The sequence below is a fragment of the Larimichthys crocea genome, chromosome XI, assembly GCF_000972845.2.
Source record: "Larimichthys crocea isolate SSNF chromosome XI, L_crocea_2.0, whole genome shotgun sequence".
NCBI classification, from domain to species: domain Eukaryota; kingdom Metazoa; phylum Chordata; class Actinopteri; family Sciaenidae; genus Larimichthys; species Larimichthys crocea.
The window spans coordinates 18,981,487-18,989,590 of NC_040021.1; the positions used below are offsets into that span (position 1 = coordinate 18,981,487).

Here is an 8,104-nt window from a genome sequence, read left to right on the forward strand (position 1 = left end):
CTTCAGCAGTACAAGGATGCTCTCAGTACTGCCCGGTCAACTTACTACTCCCACCTCATACACTCTGGCTCCACCAACCCCAAGGTTCTGTTTTCTATGGTAAATAAACTCCTCAAGCCCAGCAACAACACCTCCAACTCATTCACCACTGACAAATGCAACTCCTTTCTTTCATTCTTCCAAACAAAAAAAATCACCATTTATAACGACCTGTCCTCCTCTCCTGCCCCCACGGCCTGCACTCCTTCACCTGCTGCACCCCTCCTCACCTCTCAGTCTCTGTCTCAGTTCACTCCCATGTCACCAGGGGAGCTGCCCAAAGTCATGAAAGGCATGAAAACCTCTACCTGTGTCCTGGATCCCATCCCATCCCACCTCATCAAGGACTCTTTACCAGCCATCTCCACACTCATCACACAAATCATCAACTCCTCCCTCAGGTCTGGCTTAGTTCCCGCTCACTCAAACTGGCTGCTGTCACCCCTATCCTCAAAAAACCTGGACTCAACCCTGACATCATGTCGAACTTCCGGCCCATCTCCAATCTCTCCTTTCTGTCTAAAATACTGGAGTGTACTGTCACCACTCAACTCAAAGCCCACCTCTGCTCAAATGACCTGCGCGAACCATTTCAATCTGGTTCCCGTTCTCAACACAGCACCGAAACAGCCCTCCTAAAAGTCACCAACGACATCCTCCTCTCCGCAGACTCCGGCCACCTCACCATCCTCATCCTCCTGGACCTCACTGCAGCTTTCGACACCATAAACCACACCATTCTCCTCTCCCCCCTTGAGTCCTCCCTCGGCATCACTGGCACTGCACTCTCCTGGCTCAAGTCATACCTCGCAGACCCACAACAATTCATCCACATCAACAACTGCACCTCCTCCACTGTTCCTCTGTCCCAAGGCGTCCCCCAGGGTTCAGTGCTTGGTCCTCTCCTCTTCATACTCTACCTTCTCCCTCTTGGCAACATCATTTGCCACCATGGTCTTCATTTCCACTGTTATGCCAATGATCTCCAGCTTTATATCTCCACCAACTCCATCACCCCTGGCGACGCCACTCATTCCACTCTCTCCAACTGCCTCACCGACATCAAATCCTGGATGCAGACCAACTTTCTCAAACTAAACTGCGACAAATCAGACATGATCATCATCGGCCCCAAATCCCTCAACAAAACGGCAGACTGCTTCCGCCTCAACATCGACAACTCCACCCTGTCTCCATCCCCCCACAGTCGCAACCTCGGAGTCATCTTTGACAATAACCTCTCCTTTGAACATCACATCAACCAAATCACCAGAACTGCCTTCTTCCATCTCAAGAACATAGCCCGACTTCGCCCATCACTGTCCTTCCCCGCTGCTGAAACCCTCATTCACGCCTTCATCACTTCCAGAATTGACTACTGCAACAGCATCCTCTATGGCACAACATCCAAAACTTTAAATAAAGTACAGTACATCCAAAACTCTGCTGCTCGTCTGCTCACCCACACCCGCACCCGTGATCACATCACTCCAGTCCTCCAGAAACTCCACTGGCTCCCAGTTCCACAGCGTATTCAGTTCAAAATCCTCCTCCTCACACACAAAGCCCTCCATAACCAGGCCCCTTCCTACCTCACTGACTTGCTTCATCGCCACAATCCATCCTGCAGCCTCCGTTCATCTGATGCAAACCTCCTGACTCCTCCATCTAGGACCAAGCACCGAACCTGGGGCGACAGAGCCTTCTCTGCAGCTGCCCCCTCCCTCTGGAACTCTCTCCCCCAAAACATCCATGACTGTACTGACCTGCCCACCTTCAAATCTCTGACAAAAACACACCTTTTTAAAATTGCTTTTAATGTTTAATGTCTAATGTGTTTTTAGTGTACTATCTTATATTGTTTTGATGATTTGATGCTCTTCTTTGTAAAGTGTCTTTGAGTACCTTGAAAAGTGCTTTTAAATAAAATGTATTATTATTATTAGTAATAAGAAGGGATGAACAAGTACAGGATTATCTGTATCTGTACTCGGAGGGTGTGGGGGGTTTGTGTGTGTATGTGTGTACCTTAATTTGTAATATTAAGGTACACACACTACTACCTTTATTTTTTTATGAAATACAGCAAGAAAGTGCCAGACAGTGCGTGAAGTCAAAAAAACTGGATAGAGCCAGCTGACGGTTTAAAAAAGAAAAAGAAAAAAAATGAATACATAAACACACTACAGGGCAGACGACCATGGTACTTTTTATTATTCTGTTTTCTGGGCATAATGGACACAAGCTGAAACGAGTCGTTTTTTCGTTTTTGACAAAAAACGAAAAAACGAAAATTCGGCTCAATTTCTCGTTTTCTGTTCCAATCACCAAAAACAAAATTTCCACTTCCACTTTCCGTTTTAGTGGTGGGCGGGGCTCGTACGCTTCTTTGCCCGGTACTCTTCAAAATAAAAGTTCTTCCGTTTGACAAAGTTATTTCTTTATTAAAGGGTGACCAAACGTCCTCTTTTGGCCGGACATTTTTACGTCCTGTCTGGGGATATTTTTTCTTTATAAGTTCATGAAAATGTCCGGTTTTCACTTGACTGGCGCTTAGCACAGACTGTCCTGTGTGTGGACCTGCGACGCGCAGACTGGCTCAATTCGTGGCATCGGCATGGAAATATCGCGGCAGAGGCCACTATCTGAGGCATTGATTAATCTCTCGACTGCTGCTGCTGTGTGTGCGCGCGTGCGTAATCTGGGTATGTGCAGCGTATGTGAATAAAGAGCATTACACGTGAACATATATACATACCACACACACGCTATATATATATATATTATATATATATATATTAATTATATATTATATATATATATATAATATATATATATGTGTGTGTGTGTGTGGTGTGTGAGTGTGTGTATGTGTATGTACACGTGCTCTTCATCCGAAACCCTCATGTTCACATCTACATTTCAGGATCTGGTTATATTAGAACAAGATTAATGTTAAATATAAAATTTTCAATATTTTCATCACAGTAACAGTGTATCACACATTGGTAGCTGTAAACACTCAGCATTAGAAAATACATATGTTGGTTTTGTGCTTACATAGGAGTAAACATTTATAATCATCACTTTAAAAGTTACATACTGTTTTTTGGTGCCTGTTTGTTTCCCAATATATTAGTTGTGTTGTGATGGGTGTATAGAGGCATTACTTAAGAAAGAACTTTGTGAAGGCGCTTATGAGTTCAGTCCTTTCCTTGTATTGTTTAGTTTTATATGGCGGCGCCGTTTACGTATCGCGACCAACGACCAACCCGCTCAATGCGGCGTCTATGTTATTGTCTATGGTTGCCCCAGTGCTCTCTGCTCTGCTCACCTGAACAGATTTCCGTATATTTCTCACATCCGCGACATCTACTTATCTCTGCCCACTATCTCTGACTTGTTCTGTCTGTGCATCAAAACAGGTCTCTCTGAACTCTAGTAACTACAATCTGATAGTTTCTCCAGTTTCTGTTAGCCACCCTAAACTCGCCTAGCTATAGCAATGGCGTTCTCTCTCCCTCCTCTCACCTCTCCTGCTCTCTCCTGTCTGTGTGCCACTGTTCAGTTACTCTCGTCCTCCTTGTAGTAACGGTACTTGTAATAAATGTAGTTTTTGTAGCTTTGGAGGCGAGGGCGTCAGTGAGGTTAGAGGCCGTACCGCCCACCGAACATCAGTAGCCAGTAGTTTAGCCAGCCCTGTAGCCGGTGCGGTACACCACAGTAGCTTCAGTTAGCGTCCCCGGTAGTTCCCGAGCAGCCGGGGCTGGGTGACTGTTCGAGGAGGCATAGCCCCAAACTGAACACCCACGGTACACCACCAAACCCTCCACGTTTCAAACAGATTTTCCCCAATCACGCGCCCCCCTGAGAGGCCAATCTGGTTGGCAGCTCCATGTCAGCGTGAAGTTCAGCGACACCAGTGGGGGCCATGTTAAATGCACTCCCGGGGGCCAGAGCGGGCGCTCGCGTCTTTTTGAAACTGCTGGCTAGGTAGCGTTATTACAGTACGATTGTTCTTCCGGGCGGTTGCCCGGTTACGCCTCCGGAGGTCACCTAATTCATGTTTCATCGTGTGTTGAATACGCCAAAAACGATGTCGGACTCCGTAGTTTTCTCTGGTCCCCTCCCCAATGTGACCAGTGATGACATGTTTAGCCGCACTGCTTCTGTCATTTCACCGCTGGCTGTCGAGGTGGTGTCCAGCAAACGCTGTGGGCTTCATAGAAATTGGAACCCTTTCTGGGGAAAACCTGGTTGATTAGAGAGACGGCATCCATCCCACTTTGGATGGAGCACTCTCATATCTAGAATATGGCCACGTTTATTAGTGACCAAAAACATGTCGACAACCCAGGTGAGACCAGGAAGCAGAGCTGCAGTCTTCACGCTTCTCTGCGCCTCCATTGAGCAGTGCCCACCCAGTCCTTTAGTATAGAGACTGTGTCCGTCCCCCGTCCACCTACATTATTTAAAGATATAAACACAGAGAGGAGTTCATCATAAAAACTTATAAACAATTAAATCAACATCTCCAACAGTCCAAAATAAGAGAATAAAGTGGGACTATTGAATATCAGGTCTTTGTCATCTAAAGCTGTCCTAGTCAATGAATTAATATCTGACTATGATATTGATTTGTTTTGCCTCACTGAAACCTGGCTGCAGGAGGATGAATATGTTAGCTTAAATGAATCCACTCCTCCAGTCATTGTAATCTCAATTCTCGAGTACTGGTCGAGGTGGTGGAGTTGGAGCCATATTTGACTCAAGTCTATTAATAAATCCCAAACCTAAACTAAATATAATTCATTTGAAAGTCTTGTTCTTAGCCTCACTCACCCAACCTGGAAAAACATTGCAGCCAATTTTATTTGTTACAGTATATCGAGCTCCAGGTCCTCCTTATTCTGAATTTTTATCTGAATTTGCAGAATTTGCTCAGGCTTGATCCTTAAAACAGATAAAGTAATTTTGTAGGTTGATTTTACATTCATGTGGACAACCACAATGTATAGTCTTAGTACTGCGTTATCTCTCTATTAGACTCAATTGGTTTTGTCAAAGTGTAAATAAACCGACTCATTGTCTGAACCACCACTCTTGATCTTGTTCTTTCATATGGCATTGAACTTGATAATTAATAGTCTTCCCACAGAATCCTCTTCTGTCTGACCATTTTAATAACCTTTGAGTTCATACTACCGGACTAGCAGTTTTGTGTAGAAGCTTCTACAGCAGATGTTTATCTGATAGTGCTGTAGCCAAATTTAAGGAAGTGATTCCTCAGCATTGAATCAAATGCCATGTCTAACTGTAACAGAGGATTGTCTACCTCCTTTAGCCCCCACAAATAGACCATCTTTTGATAGTATTACAGGCTCATTACGGACAACTCTAGACTCTATTGCACCTCTGAAAAAGAAGATAATTTAACAAAGAAGGCTAGCACCATGGTATAGCCAGCAGACTCGTAAATTAAAGCAAGGGCACGTAAATCTGACGCAAATGGCGTGCCCTAAACTGGAAGAATCTCATCTAGTCTGGCAATAATCTCCAAAACATACAGGAAGGCTCTCCGTAATGCCAGAGCAGCCTATTACTCTTCTTTATTGAGGAGAATAAGAACAACCACAGGTTTCTCTTCAGCACTGTAGCCAGGCTAACAGAGAATCACCAGCTCTACTGAACCATCTATTCCTTTAGGTCTAAGTAGCAATGACTTCATGAGCTTCTTTAATGATAAGATTATAAAAATTAGAGACAAATCCATCACCTTGCCCTCAAAGGCCTTGATCTGCATTCTGTACCGCAAGTTTTGAAACAGCTGTAAAACCTGTTATGATTTAGACTGTTTTTCTCCCATCGCCTTCATCAAATAACTTTAATCATTTCTGCCGCTAGCCGTCATCCTGTCTCTTAGACTCCATCCCAACCAGGTTGCTCAAGGATGTTTTACCTGTAGTTAGTAATTCGTTATTGGATATGATTGATCTGTCTTTATTATCAGGATATGTACACACTCTTTAAGGTAGCTGTAATTAAACCTCTTCTTAAAAGCCCACTCCAGACCCAGAGGTCTTGCCAACTAAAGACCGATATCAAACCTTCCCTTTCGTCTAAGATACTTGAGAAGCTTGTAGCTAATCAGCTGTGTGACTTTCTCCATAACAATAGTCTATTTGAGGTTTTCAGTCAGGATTTAGAGTGCATCATGCCAGAGACCGCATTAGTCAAAGTTTACAAATGACCTCCTAATGGCATCAGACCAGGACTCATCTCTGTACTTGTCCTGTTAGATCTTAGTGCTGCATTTGACACCATGACCATCAATTCTTTTACAGAGACGGAACATCATTGGCATCAACGAACGCCCTAAGCTGGTTTAATCGTACTTTTAGATCAGATCTCAGTTGTTCATGTTAATGATGAATCTCCATGCAGACCAAAGTTTGTCATGGAGTCCCACAAGGTTCTGTACTTTGACCACTTCTATTTAGTTTATATATGCTTCCTTTAGGGAACATTATTAGGAATCACTCTATCAATTTTCATTGTATGCTGACGACACCCAATTATATTTATCGGTCAGCCTGATGCAACCAATCATAACTAAACTCCAAGCATGCCTTAAGGATATAAAAAGTTGGATGACCTACAATTTTTTTATGTTAAATTCAGACCAACTGAAGTTCTTGTAATTGGCACAAACACCTCAGAACCTTCTTTCTAGAGACTTAGTTACTTTAGATGGGATCACCCTGGCCTCCAGCTCCACTGTAAAGAATCTTGGAGTTGTTTTTGATCAGGATTTGTCCTTTAACGTCCATAAAAACAAATTTCGAGGACTCTATTCTTCCACTTACGTAACATCGCTAAAATCAGACGCATTGTCTCTCAGGCGGATGCAGAAAAACTAGTCCACGCATTTGTTACTTCAAGGCTAGACTATTGTAACTCTTTGTTATCAGGCTGCTCTAATAAGTCTCTTAGACTTTGCAGTTAATTCAGAATGCTGCTGCACGTGTTCTGACAGGAACCAAGATCAGAGATCACATCTCTCCCATTTTGGCTTCCTTGCATTGGCTACCTATTAAATCTAGATAGAATTTAAATTCTTCTCCTTACTTACAAAGCTCTTCATGGTCAGGCACCATCTTATCTAAAAGAGCTCATAATACCTTATTACCCCTCTAGAACACTGCACTCTCAGGACGCTGGGTTCCTGTGGTCCTATAGTTTCAAAAGTAGATTGGGAGCCAGAGCTTTCAGCTACCAGGCTCCTTTTGTGGAACAAACTACCTTTCTGGGTTCGGGGGCAGACACGGTCAACACCTTTAAGAATAGACTTAGACTTTCCTTTTTGATAAAGCCTATAGTTAGGGCAGGCTCAGGTCATCCTTAGTTTGCTGCCATAGGATTACACTGCCGGGGGACCCCACCGAGGGTTATGCACGGTATTGTTGAAGATGCCACACTCCCTTACCGAAAACTCTTCTCTCTCTCTCTCTCTTCTCTCTTCTCTCTCTCTCTATCATATATAATATATATATTATATATATATATATATATATATATTATATATATATATCTCCATATCTCTCCATCTGTGGACATGTCTCATTATGCATGTACTAAACAAACTTCCCGGAGTTTCTGTGCTCTGTCGTCCCGCAGGTTCTGTGGATCGTGGCTGCTGGTTGATCCTGCATGACGCCACTACATATATTATTACTGTCATTATTACTACCATATCTATTACTGTAATCATTTTTATCATTCATTATAATTCATTGTCATTTTATCAGTCATTGTACAATATGTTTGTGTTTGATTTGTCCTGTACACGTGACATCCATTGCACGTCTGTCCGTCCTGGGAGAGGGATCCCTCCTCTGTGGCTCTTCCTGAGGTTTCTTCCACATTTTTCCCTGTTAAAAGGGTTTTTGTGGCAAGTTTTCCTCACTCGAACCGAGGGTCTAAGGACAGAGGTGTCACTCCCTGTACAGATTGTAAAGCCCTCTGAGGCAAATGTACTTTGTGACTTTGGGCTATACAAATAAAA

The 8,104-nt window shown here is 43.4% G+C and overlaps 1 pseudogene; it reads left to right on the plus strand.

Moving 5' to 3' along the window:
- The first annotated feature begins 297 nt into the window (after positions 1-297).
- LOC113746882 (uncharacterized) lies at positions 298-7,743 on the plus strand (annotated as a pseudogene).
- Positions 7,744-8,104: the final 361 nt, after the last annotated feature.